Below are 14106 nucleotides of genomic sequence, written 5' to 3'. Positions count from 1 at the left end.
AGTTCATGGGGCAGTGGTTAGAGTATTCAGAGAAGTCTTGGCTCAGTAGTGGGAAACAATCAGATATAGACTAAATATTTCTTTGACACCACCTAACAAATCTTCAAAACAAGTCTTGAAAGAATTAAACTAAGTAACTAAAGTGTGTCTCAGACCAAAGCTCAAGAAGATTTCTAAGAACAGAAAAAATATGAAGCACATAATGAGGCAAAATTCACAAAGTTTAGTATCCAGTCAAAAATTATCAGGCATGTAAAGAAGAAGGAAAACATGACCTATGATGAGCAGAAAAATTGATTAATTGAAAATGACCCAGAATTGACACAGATATTAGAACTAGCAGAAAAGGACATTAAAACAGTTTTATAACCATAGTCTGTATGTTAAAAACCTTAGAGAGAGGCATGAAAGGTGTAAAAAGCACTCAAATTGAATTTCTGGAGATGTAAACTACAATGTATCAGATTAAAATACATTTGATGGGAATAACAGCATAATACTTTTTATAGAAGGTATTTATTTATAGATTTATCTATATTTATTTACAGATAAGAATTGCCAACCTGAAGACAAAGCAATAGAAACTATCCAAAATATAATAAAAAGAGACAAAATATAAATAAATGAAAAGAGCATCAGTGAACTGTGGGACTTCAAGCAGCCTAACACAATTACAACATGTGTAATTGCAGTCGTCAAAGGAAAGAAATGAGGGATAGAAAAAATATGTGAAGAAATAACGGATGAAAACTTTCCAAATTTGATGAAAATAAACCAATAAATCCAAGAAGCTCAACAATCCCAACCACAAGAAACATGAAGAAAATTAGACCAAGTCACATCACAATCAAATTGCTCAAAACCACCCGTAGAGAAAATCTTAAAAGCAACCAGATAAAAAGGACAAGTTACATACAGAGGAACAAGAAAAAAATGGATGACAGCAGATTTCTCGTGGGAAACTAGGCAAACGAGAAGAGTATGGTGTGACATCTTTAAAGTACAGAAAGATGGGGCTGGCCCAGTGGCATAGGGGTTAAGTTCACATGCTCCACTTCAGTGGCCCAGGGTTCGCAGGTTTGGATCCCAGGCATGAATATACACACTGCTCATCTCAAGCCATGCTGTGGCGGCATCTCACATACAAAATAAAGGAAGATTGGCACTGATGTTTGCTCAGAGACAATCTTCCTCAAGCAAAAAGAGGAGGACTGGGAACAGACTTAGCTCAGGACCAATCTTCCTCACCACCCCCCCCCAAAAACACTGAAACAAAAAAATGCTTTAAAAATATAAAAATCATTCTTAACTCACTTACTTTACAAAAATGGGCCACAGCCAGATACAGCCCTGTGGTTGGAAGTTTGCCAACCCATGGAATAGAGTGTCAATTTCCTTAAGTTGCTACCAGCTATTTTTCTATTAATATATTCAGCATCCTATTTGTTTTAAACAAACAAAACCACAATCTAAAGAAAAAAAACAATATCACATTGTTGATAGTTTAGTTTAAGAGTCATTATGACTGCCTTTGAGATTTTTATCTGTTAACACAAAACTAAGGAACTATTTGTTTTGAATCAGTGTTTTCCTCAGCAAATGAAACTTTGTAATTGTCCTATTTTACATTTAGCTTGCATTTGCCTACTTTGCTCCATTCTGTTATTCTGGGTATTGGCCATCACAAGCAAAAACTGGTTAGTGTCAAACCACTAAGCATACTATATATCCCAGCAATTTCCAATGACTTTGAAATTGCTACATACTGAGATCCTTCATTTGATTTTAGAGCATCTCCTATAAATTCTGGATTTTTTTTTAACTTCAATGAGATTCAATCTAATTTTAAGAGGTTTAGGATATGTCTTCATAATTAGTGACTCTTTGAAGTTATCTTAGAAGTGAAATGAAAACAGCTCATCATTGCGTGGGATCAGATCTCATTAAAAAGAATTGCAAGAAACTACGAATAGGTCACCATTAGTATTTAGTAATACTTTTTGTTATAATAAATGGTATCTGTTTGGAGAGATTAAGGAAGAAAATTACAAATAAGCCAAGGGTATTAAAATGATTTAACTATATCTGAGAACTTTATAAAAATTTTATAACAACCCTTAAGGTAATATAGAACCTACAGTATTTACAAAGTCAGAGTTAAGGATCATTAAAGCCAGCGTGAAATTCATCTAATGGAAATATATAATCTAACTATTCTACATCAATTTATAATTAGGTTGTCAGGCATCAAACAAAAAGTTTCACTTAAGTGAAGACAGTTAATACTATGTAACAATCTGATAGGACTAACGGTTAAGACAATTAGCATGAAAAGATACATTCTTCACAAAAGTTTGCAGATTTCTAATTATTGCCTATTTTCTAGGTACAAATTGATAGCAGACATTTTTGAAAAACTGCAATATTGTTACAAAAATAAAATCTCATGTCTGAGTTCATTCTTTCAACAAGTATTAATTAAACACTTATTATTGTCAAGTACTATTTTAGGTACTGGTAATACACCAATGAGCAAGACAGATCCTTCTTTAATGAAACTTACATACAAGTGGAAGAAAAGTGACAATCAGCAAAAACAACAAAAAACTCATGCGCACAATTAGAAAATTGCCAGATGGTGAGAAACCAACATTATTTCAAATGTTTGCCTAATGAGTAATGATATAAAGTGAACTTAACACACTATAATGATGTTCTCATTGTCAATCCAAATCAAAATGAACCAGTCTTTCTCCTTCCTTGCCCTCCTCACCTCTTTCCCTTTCACTAATTATCAGGAATCCTCAACTATAGAAGAGTTTCAAAGTTTCTTCATAATATATTTGCTGAAAGACAGAATATGTTTCCTCCCAGAAACTATGTTACTTCCCAGACCAATTCAAAATAGTATTAGGGCCATTTTAGACACGAAGTACTATGTAAGGCTTATTTGCTACAGTGTTCCTATGGAAAACTCTAACTTGAAATATGAGGTTAAAGTTCCCCCGGTAAAGAAAATGAGAAATCTCTGGTTTCTTCTTTACCTGATGGATCAGGAGCCTGAAAACTTTTTCTGTAAAGTTCCAGACAGTATTTTAGATTTTGCAGGCCATAAGGTCTCTGTTGCAACTACTTAACTCTGCTGTTGTACCAGGAAAGCAATCATAGAAAATACATAAATGAATGAATGTGGCTATGTTTCAATAAACAGACCTGGCTCACAAGCTTGTAGTCTGCCAACTCCTATGCTAGATAGTTAGAACTTATACAAGGAAGAGTAGTGAGCAAGGTGAGAGCAATGCGGATTTTACTGGGGCGGTGGAGATGGAGGAGAAGTCAAAAGAAATTTAAGGAGAGGTTTGTCTCTCTTTATTTCTTCCTACTCTTGCTAAATGTTTCCAACTTAGCTCCCCAAAACTGTCTAATGTTAGTACTGCTATGTAAGAAGAATAAAGCACAAATGAGATACTACTAGAACATTCTCTCAGAAGCCTTAAATTTTAGGAAACCTACAGCTGCATAAGGGAAAAAGAAAAAAAAACCGCGGCTAGCTGACTATGATGGCCAACCATTCAAATGCAAGGAAGCAAAACACAAAAGAACTACTAGTATTACAGTAGCTCTTTTCCTCTTATTGTGTAACTTTTTAGTCCTAAGCGTGTTCCTGATGAATCCCTCTGGAAGTAATGAAATAACTGCAGTCAACTCTAAATATCCAGCAATTTAATATTACATAAACACATACACATATACATAGACATACATACATACACACAGAAAACCACCAAGAGAAAGCTACAGTAAATAAACCTTTTCTCTGTCTATATCTATATGTATGTCTACAGACATACATTATATTTATATTCATTCCCTCTCTGGCTTAATTCTCTGTGTATGTGCACAGTACCTAGCCCATAACAGATATTCAATAAATAGTAGCAACAGTAATTAAAAGTTATTATTTCACTAGCAAAAATAATTTTTATGGATCAATAATAATGTGAAAGTTATGTAGTTAGACCAAGCAAATGTTTAACTCACACATTAGTGTCTAAATGAATGCATTTTTGTTATGTGTTTTAGTGCGTTACTTTTATGGAGCCAAGTTTGCTCATTTTTAAAGTAGAAACTGTCTGGCCAGGTGGTGTGTGGTTAAGTTTGCGTGCTCCACTTTGATGGTAGCCTGGAGTTCAGCGGTTCAGATCCTGGATGTGGACCTGTAATACTGCTTGTCAAGCCATGCTGTGGCGGCATCCCACATACAAAAAATAGAGGAAGACTGGCACAGATGTTTGCTCAGGGACAATCGTCCTCACCAAAAATAAATAAATAAATAGAAATAAAGTAGAAACTTTTATCACCTTATTTGTCTTCTAAAAATTTCAAAGAGGAATTAGGAGAGCAGAGCTGAACAATATTTTCTGTGATTTATTTGTGAATACACATGAACAAATGCTAACAACCAACAAACTAGAAAAACTGGGTGCATAAGAATTAATATAATAAAATTAAATATGACTACACAAATCTGATATGTACGTAATTATATCTTTAATATTTTCGATGATTACTGTAAGCAGATGTAAATGATTAGAAATACATGGAAATTACTATAGTTGATATAACCTTTGCAAAAGCCAGCAGCAAATCTCTCTTCCACCAGCAAAGACACTGGGAATACATCTTCTCACCCTTACCCACAGGGTAAGAAGTTGAGGAAGCACTGCTTCAAACTCTCTAACATTTCCTCAAAATCTAAGAATTATTAATATCAGAGTTATATAATTCAGTAGGGAAGGATCTATCCCAATGATGGCATCCTGGGAAAATGGCCTTCCTTTTACCTCTAATGCAGAGGAATTCAGAACTTCCCAGGAGAGCCTATTCCATCTTTGGATAGAGTAGTAGAATATTTTTTCTTATACGGATATCAAAATCCACCCCATTGTAATTTTCATCCATTTTTTCTGGGGTGACCATCTGGAACGCAGAACAAGTATTATCTTCCTTCACACAATGAAAATAATCCTGTTTCCTCTCAAGCAACGATAGCAGATAATAATCTTCTTTTAATTATTGGTATATTTTAAATATAAATACTGTAGTAGAGATGGGCAAGGAAAACCTATCAATCAAATACTACTGCAAGTAAATCAGTTTAATTATAATCTTCTTAAATGTTAGCTTTATCATACTAAAAACTGAACATTTTCAAAGAGATGCTTTAGAAGAAGGATGGACATGAAGCATTTCTTGAGAGAGAATGATCTGGATAGGGGCAGGGCTACATGGACAACACGATGGCACCAGACTTCTTCAGCCTGGTATGCCCTTTGTCTCTCTACCCAACTTGGGGGAAATCTTCATTCTTTAGAAGTTTGGCTCAGCCATGTAAAGGTTTTCTCTAACCTATAATCTCCCTTCTTGAGGTTCCCATGACACATTCTTCAAATTATTATTGCAGCAGTTATGACAATAGATGTCTGATCTGCCTGGGTTCCAATTTACACCCATTGTGCCAGTGTAATTATTAATACCCCCCAAAGTATCTCAGGTTGTATTATAAATGATGTGATCACCATAAGCATAGATAGTTAAACTTCAACTAATGTATGTAAGATTTCCTTACAACTAGACCTGCTATCTCTTTTTCTCAGAGACTGGAAGAGAATAGCTTTGTTGGGTTCTTGTTCCAGTGTCCTACCCTTATAATAACGACAGCAGGAAGAGGTGAGGCAAGTTCTGCTGATCTGTAACATTTTAAGATTGTCTTCCCAATAACCCAGGGTTCAGATTTCTTTTCCTCCACTTCAATTTTGGATTGTCAAGTTACCTTATTTTACACTTTCTTCTTTCTATTTTTACAAAAATATATCTTCCTTTCTATAATTCCAAAGGATTGCTCATTTTGAATGATTTCAAGGGAAAAAGGCTTATATACTAATGGGAGGGAAAAAAGGTCTTTGTTGAGGTTTATCATTTCATGCCTTTGATTGGATAAATTCAATGTGACATCTACCAGTTCACTAATGTAATTGATTTAAAATTCTATGAGCAAAAACCATGTCTTTAATTGGTTTATTATAAGCATGTTATTATATAACTATAAGATACAGACCAGGATTGACCTAGGTATAGAACATTAAACATAAAGAAAATTAGCTGAAAACAGTTAATCATTCATTTGAATAGAACTTCTATTTAAAATTATATGAATATATAATCTTAATAATAAAATTATATATTCTATAATCTTTATTTCAAATGATTATTTTAAATAAGTTATAAATTAAATTGATATAAATGGCTTAAATATTTTAAAATTAAACTGTAAATGATAGGATATTCCTCCAAAGTTCCTTTTTTTTAATGACTGGCACCTCAGCTAACAACTGTGCCAATCATCTTCTTTTTTTTTTTTCCCTTCTTCTTCCTCCCCCTAAAGCCCTTAGTATATAGTTGTATTATTCTAATTGTGAGTGCCTCCGGTTGTGCCATATGGGACGCCGTCTCAGCATGGCCTGATGAGTGGTGACATATCCGTGCCCAGGATCCGAATCAGCAAAACCCTGGGCTGCCGAAGCAAAGCACGAGAACTTCACCACTCAGCCATAGGGCTGGCAGCTCCTCCAAAGTTCTTCAAGAAAAAAATTATACCACTGACATTATATAGCAGGAACATAGGTTTCCCCTCTAGATTGTATTTAGCCATTTTATTATTTATATAATTAAAAATATAAATATCTTCTATAAAGGATAGTTTTGATCTATCCTGGGGAGCAGCTTTATATTTAGATTTCTAAGTTTTATTTAGTTGTATACTTCAGTGCTCACTATACGCCACACATTGTGCCAAATACTAGGTGAGAAATATGAATAAATATATGATCTCAGCCCTGGAGATAAAATTAAATGAGAAAAGAGAGGCACATAAACACTTAATACAACAGAGAGGTAGGTAATAAATACCATGGGAACAAAATAAAAGGAGGGTGCTTGATAGAGACTTCACTAGACTGTAAGACAAGTGAGGGCAGGAAGCCTGTCTGTCTTGTTCACACATGCATCCCCGGTCTCTTACACAATGCCAGGCACATGGTGCGTTCTCAATAAACAGTGGTTGAAAGAAAGACTGAGGAAGAGAGTGAGACAGTTGCTGTCTGGGGAAGGAATGACATGAGTAATGATTCTTGATCATAAGCAATTAGTCTTGGTAGGTACATAAAATGGCAAAGAGCAGTATGTAAAAAATATGGAAGCATAAAAAAATACGGTAATTTTCAAGGAACTCAAGGAACATGAAGAAATTTCATATTCCCAGAAAACAAGATGATAAGGAATAAAGGAAAGTGGAGCTATATTCCAATGGCCTTATAAGATATACTAAGAAACTTAGATATCTTTGGGAAGTGGGTAATTATTAAGGAAGACATTTATGCAAGTGGAAGGCATGATCAGCTCTGTGTTTTAGAAAGACAACTTTGGAAAACAGGCTGCAGGGCAGGAGAAAGGGAAGTCTAAATAGAGGTTACAAAAATCTTCCATGCAAGCAACTTCAATAATGGATTAGAGATGGGAGGAAAAGTAAAGGGAGGAATCAAAGATGAATCTAGGTTTCTCGGTTGGGTAAACTGCTAGATGATACTATTTACTAATAGGGAATCCTAGAGCAAGTATAGATTTAGGAGATATTTCTTACCATTTGCAGTAAGCGTGTGCACCCAAAACACACAACAACAACAAAAAACATCTTACAATATTAAATGTTAAAATGATGAGACAAAATAATTGGCTATTTGGTCTGCATCAAAAACTGACTTATAGATCAGAGGTTTCCAACCTTGTGTTCTTAAGAAATACATGTTATTATAAGAAATACTGATTCCAGAGTCAGGTAAGTGTAGAAAGTGACCCACAGGAATTTGCATTTATAGGAGTGATTGTTATACACACTGAAATTTGAAACATACTATAAAGACTGCCAGAATGTCATCTAACTAGATTCTGATAACCCTTTAGATGATCTGATCTGAACTCTAGAAGAGATTAGAATCTACTCTATGAAATATGCTTCATATCATTTTCAAATAAGAATACGTTTCAATATGAAACAAACAACACCTACTGACACAAAAATAGTAATTACTAATACATACAGAGAGTCTACAATATTGTGCATATCTAATATTTTTACATGAATAATGTCTTTTAATTTCAACACCAACCATATAACGTAAGTACTACTATTTTCACCTCCATGTTAAGAAATGAGTCTTAGATTAGTTCACTTGCCTAAAGTCATACAAATACCAGACATGGTAATAGGATTTGAACCTAAGCAATCTTGACGGCACAGTCTACCCTTATTCCCCAATATTCAATTACCCTACTGTCTACCTCATTATACTGTCTTTCATAGGAGAATGTACCTTCAGAGTACATACCACTTTGTAACTATACATTTATTTGCATGATTATTTGATGTTTATCTCCCTACACTGTAAGTCAGCTTTAGTTCACCACTGTGATATCATCCTAATACTCAGAACATTGGTTGATACACAGTAACCACTCAAAAAACATTTACTGAATAAATGAATATACTATTTAGAAATAATACATAAAAATTTTAAAATACACCAAACTCTGTTTCTTGATCTAGGTGCTGTGTCAATCTGTGAAAATTCACTGAGCAATACACTTATGATATATTCACTTCTCTCTAGGTGTAATTCAATGAATAGTTAAAAAACAAGAAAAAATATTTTCTGTTATATTATCAGATATTACAGACTACATTTATTCTACTTTTATAGTAAATAGAAATTTGCTACTTTAACTTGACTTTTCACAAGCCGGCATTTATTACAAATGAAATCCCCAGGATAGAACTGTGAATATTAAAATATAAGAATTTACAATGGAAATATTATCTTATGATTAGTTATAATAATGACAGCCATAGTAAGACAGACAAAAAAGATCACGCTGCTTTAAAATGTATATATTTTTCAAACTCTGAAGACCAAAAAAAATTATTCCCCCAAAACCTATCCAAAACATCCTTCTATTACTTTGAAGAGGAATCTCACTTTCTAAGGTTAGAATGAACTGGTTTAATACAATTAACAATGTAATTGCCTTGTCCCATTCAGAACTGTCAAATATAAGAATTTTTAAATGACAACGCCGATGGGGCTGGCCCTGTGGCGCAGTGGTTAAGTTCGCACATTCCGCTTTGGCGGCCCCAGATTCGAGGGTTTAGATCCTGGGTGTGGACATGGCACTGCTTGGCAAGCCATGCTGTGGCAGGTGTCCCACATATAAAGTAGAGGAAGATGGGCACCAATGTTAGCTCAGGGCCAGTCTTCCTCAGCAAAAAGAGGAGGATTGGCAGCAGATGCTAACTCAGGGCTAATCTTCCTCAAAAAAAAAAAAAAAGACAACACCACCTAGGAATACAAAAAGGAAGAAAAAGGGAGAAGGTTAAGCTTGCTCTCCACCTTCAGAAAATCACTTTCCTGTTCCTTCTCTGTCCCATCCTCCTTCCAAGCATTATAGTTACTTTCATGGCAATGTTAAAAATCATGTTCCCAGGTTGCACTAGTTGGATAAAGAACTACGGCCTAACTTTTTACCTTGACTAATAATCCTCTAACCATTCTATCATCACCAATTTTTATGTGGTAAGTAATTTGTGTATTTATAAAGATCTTCTGGTAAAGATGGCTCAGATGTTTGAAGTAGACAAGAAGAGCCGCTTGATAGAAAAGAAAGTATGAAATGCTTTCTTAGAATTCATCTCTTTCTGTTTTTCACAATAAAATCAGAGATCAGTGGAATGCTTTGGCTTATGACACTCACTATGACATAACTGTAGTACAGAATTGTAACCAAATTCACAAAGTACTTTTACTTTGTATACAAGAACAAAGTATACACAAGTACATACAAAAAATATACAAAAGCCATTCAAAGAAATCTTTGTCATGACATTTATTTTAATGTTATTTTTTCTGCAGAAAAACAATATGAAAAATACACTCTGCAACTAGAACATCTTCTAAGATAAAAATAACTAAAAGCAATTACTATATAAAGATTACAATCACTGGATGTTCTGCTAAAATTTCTGTCTTAATCATTATATTTACAGAGATTTGTAAAATCATTAGGTTTCCACAGTCCCCTAATTAGGAATCTTTTATTATAAGAGAAAAATTCTGCTTGTCTCTGAAACAATTCACTATGTAAATGAACTCTATAAAAGAACAGAACAGCTGTGCCTAAAGGCTGAGACAATTAATTGTGATATACACCCAGCCTATCAGAATTATTTAGAAGTTGGTTGTACATCTTGTTTGTACAGCTACTTTCATGTTTCTGTTTTTCTCTATGAAACTGACTATTTATAGTTCAGATCATTTGTCTGACAGGTGGCTTCCATGAACGTAATTAAGGGCTTCCCTCTTCAAAACTAATAAAGAAGCAAAGGGTACAAATAATACACTTTGGCTGGAGGACACTCAATTTGAATGTGGGTTAAAAATTTGAAAAAAAAAGTTTATTACAATGTTATTTTCTAATCTTTCCTTTTGTATTATTGACTCCACATCTTATTATCTCATTCCAATACTTCTATCATTAATTATTCACTATTCCTCATTGATCTCAGTCTTTCACTAGCTTTTTCACCTGTCTTTTAAAAAATAGGCTTCTGCCCACTGTTTCCTATTTTTGAAGTGACAGTACTTCTTTCTTTTGCCAAATCTCTCTGACATTCAACTTAATTCTTATATTGTCATCTCCTAAACTCCATCAGATATCTAGGCCAACATGCCATTAAAGCTATTCTCAAGTTTACTATTTGCTCAATGCAAAGGCTTTTCTCAGCTTCTCAAACTCTCCGAATTTTCCACTATAGTAAGGGGCAATGCCAACCAAATCCATCTTCTCTCCCTTGTTTCTGTAATTACATTGGCTTAGTCCTCTTCACAACCATTTCTCACTGTTCCTTGTGTGTCTCCCTTAAAAGTTTGTATTTGAAGACTGGCCCTGAGCTAACATCTGTTGCCAATCTTCCTCTTCTTTTTTCCTTCTCCCCAAAGCCCCCCAGTACATAATTGTATGTTCTAGTTGTAAGTCTTTCTAGTTGAGCTATGTGGGACACGGCCTCAGCATGGCTTGGTGAGCAGTGCTAGGTCTGCATCTGGGATCCGAATCAGTGAAACCCTGGGCCGCCAAAGCGGAGCACACAAACTTAACCACTCAGCCACGAGGCCAGCCCCCATAATAAAATATTTTTAATAAAAGTCTGATAATCTCAAGTGCTGACAAAAGTATGGATCAAGAGCAACTTTTACCTCAGTAGCATAGTGGTTAAGTTTATGCGCTCCACTTCGGTAGTCCAGGGCTCACGGGTTCAGATCCCGGGCGTAGATCTACACACCACTCATCAAACCACACTACGGTAGTGTCCCATGTACAACAGAGAGTCAGACTGGCACAGACGTTAGCTCAGGGACAATCTTGCTCAAGCAAAGAGGAAGATTGGCAATGGATGTTAGCTCAGGGCCAATCTTTCTCACAAAAAAAGAGAGCAACTTTTACACATTGCAACTATGAGGAGATATATATATATATATGTATAAATAATATATATAAAGTCATAAGCAGTAACCCTACACCAAGTTGTACAATCTAGAGAAACTTATGTATGAGTACCAGGACTCATGTACAAGACAACGTATAAAATCATTGTTTATAATAGCAAGAAACTACAAACAACCAAAATGTCCATGATCAAAAGAATGAATAAATAACAATTATTTATTTAACAACACTTGCCCTCTGGACTTTCATCTAAGCACTTGCCAGACAGTACGCTAGGGTCTTTGAACAAATTTTCTCATTTAATACTTATAATAACCTTGCAACAGGCACAATATTATATCCCCTCCCACAAATGAGAAAACTTAGGCTCAGAAAATTAAATAGTATGTCAGATATTTCCCGGCAAATTATGGAGCAAGAATGTGAATCTAGATCTTCCCTACTACAAACTCAATTTTCATTTCACAGTAATAATTAGGAATGTAAATTTTCAAAAAAAGGAATGATATGCTACTTTTCTAAGCAAAATAAATTGATATTACAAAAAAAATTTCACAGTATTACAAAAGAAAACTGTAGTTAATCCAGACCTGTAAAAATTACCAGTAACGCCTGAAATAATGTTGTTTCACATAACTTGTAATTCCTATTTTATGTGTCCACATGTGTGTAAACGTACAATAAAACGGGGAGGAGGGGAGTTTCTGACTGGTTTATCTCAAACAACCTGCTTAATATTGTCATAAGTCTCCTCAAAGTACGAAAACAGCCAATCAGCCTTTAGTATATAGAAAGTCCTCTTCTTTTTTTTTTACAAGTCTCTCTACACATTAAGTGATCTCTAAAGTTTCTGCCAACTCTAAACTCTAAGGGCTTATTCAGCTTCAACGTTAAGGTTCCACACCAGTAAACTTCAACTACACTATTTCATAATCCATGAAGCCTTTCTTTAGTGCAAAGCCTGGCTTACTAAAAATGCTCACTTCAGATCAAGGGATAAATATCAAATAAAGAAATAACAGTAAAAGTTAAGAATCACATGCATGCTGCTTCTGGTGATTAAACTTACACAACATATTAAAGTGTTCAATTGAGTGTTAGATTACACCCAAATACCTTCATCTACCAATTATTTTTTCGAAGGCAGATCATTAGTCAACATTTTTCATAATCTTTCTCTTACTTATTTTAGACTATTACAACGCCCTGATACACCTAACCAATACTTTCTCTGGGAAATGCTAACATTAAAAAAGTATGATACAATTTAATAAACAGTTAAGTCCTCCTTCTATTTGCTAAAAGAGCAAAACATCCTTCAATCAACAAACCAAAACCCAGACATTATACAATTCTATTTGTTATGGAAAAACAGGTTTTAACTCTAGGATCAACCCTAGCGCTGCCACGGATACTACAGGAGGATTATGAAGCCCCAGTGTCACTCAGAGGAAAGTGTCACGATCCCGGAGCAACCTCTGCCACAGCAGACACATTCATCTGCCAACGTTAAAGCATGATTTTACTTTTCCAAAGGCACAAATGTGCTTATACTATAATTTCTTTAAAAAAATATTCAGGATCCAGAATATAACCTGGCACATAAAAAAAAAAAAAAAACAAAATAACATTTATTAAATAAATAAATGTTCATCCACAGAATTAAAAGGCAAAACTAGGTAAAAAGTAAAGGCTTTTAGCTTGAATAACCAGCCAAAAATCTAGATACTAAAAGAAAACAGATCGCAGGGATCTCATTCACTAAAAAAAATTAGAAAAACACAAATAAAAATCTTAAAAATATGTACATAAAAGTTGTGAGATAAGACAAGATTATTCCCAAAAATTTGCCTATGAGCCATTCTGCTTATTTATCACAGCTCATATTCAGAATAAAAATCAAAGAACATCAATGAGAATAAAGGTAACATTAACTTTACCCACTCTTCTATTTTCCCTTTTTCTCTATACTTCCAATGATAGATTCAACATCTAAACGAAAGCATCTAGCAGCAGTAGCAGGAAAGTAAAATGAACAGAACCATATATATGGAGGTCACCTCTCAGCCTCCTGATTTGTTGGTCAGGCCTAACTATCCATCCAGTCTACAGCTTTTGAATGACATGCAACTAACTGGAGCGTCTTTAAGAGCAAGGTCTGATTTATCTTGTAATCTCAGCCTTGAAACTTCTGAGAACTTAGCAGAATACTCTGCCTATGGTAGACACTCAATAATTAACTGAATAAATAAATGAATGAATACAGCATTTCCACTCACAGTGACAAAGAATTGTCATTAATGACAACTCAGGCATTATTTGGTAATTCAAACATTAAAGTAATTAGGGTTAGACATACATAGCTTACAAGGAAGTGACTTATTTTAATACAACCATCATTTCTACAATGTTGGTTTTGCACTTTTCTCTTCTTGAAGACAATATTTAAGTCTCATGAGATTCAAACTGGTTATAAAGAGAAAGGATTAATTC

General features: G+C 34.4%; 1 protein-coding gene across 6 annotated transcripts in view; it reads right to left on the bottom strand.

Moving 5' to 3' along the window:
- The window catches only part of RICTOR (RPTOR independent companion of MTOR complex 2), a 112141-nt gene that overhangs the window by 79986 nt on the left and 18049 nt on the right, over positions 1-14106 (bottom strand). The gene's annotated exons all lie outside the window — the stretch shown is intronic.

The sequence above is a fragment of the Equus asinus genome, chromosome 10 (genome assembly GCF_041296235.1).
Source record: "Equus asinus isolate D_3611 breed Donkey chromosome 10, EquAss-T2T_v2, whole genome shotgun sequence".
Taxonomy (NCBI): domain Eukaryota; kingdom Metazoa; phylum Chordata; class Mammalia; order Perissodactyla; family Equidae; genus Equus; species Equus asinus.
Note: the sequence above shows the minus strand (reverse complement) of the source record. Positions and strands in the feature narration are given on the sequence as shown.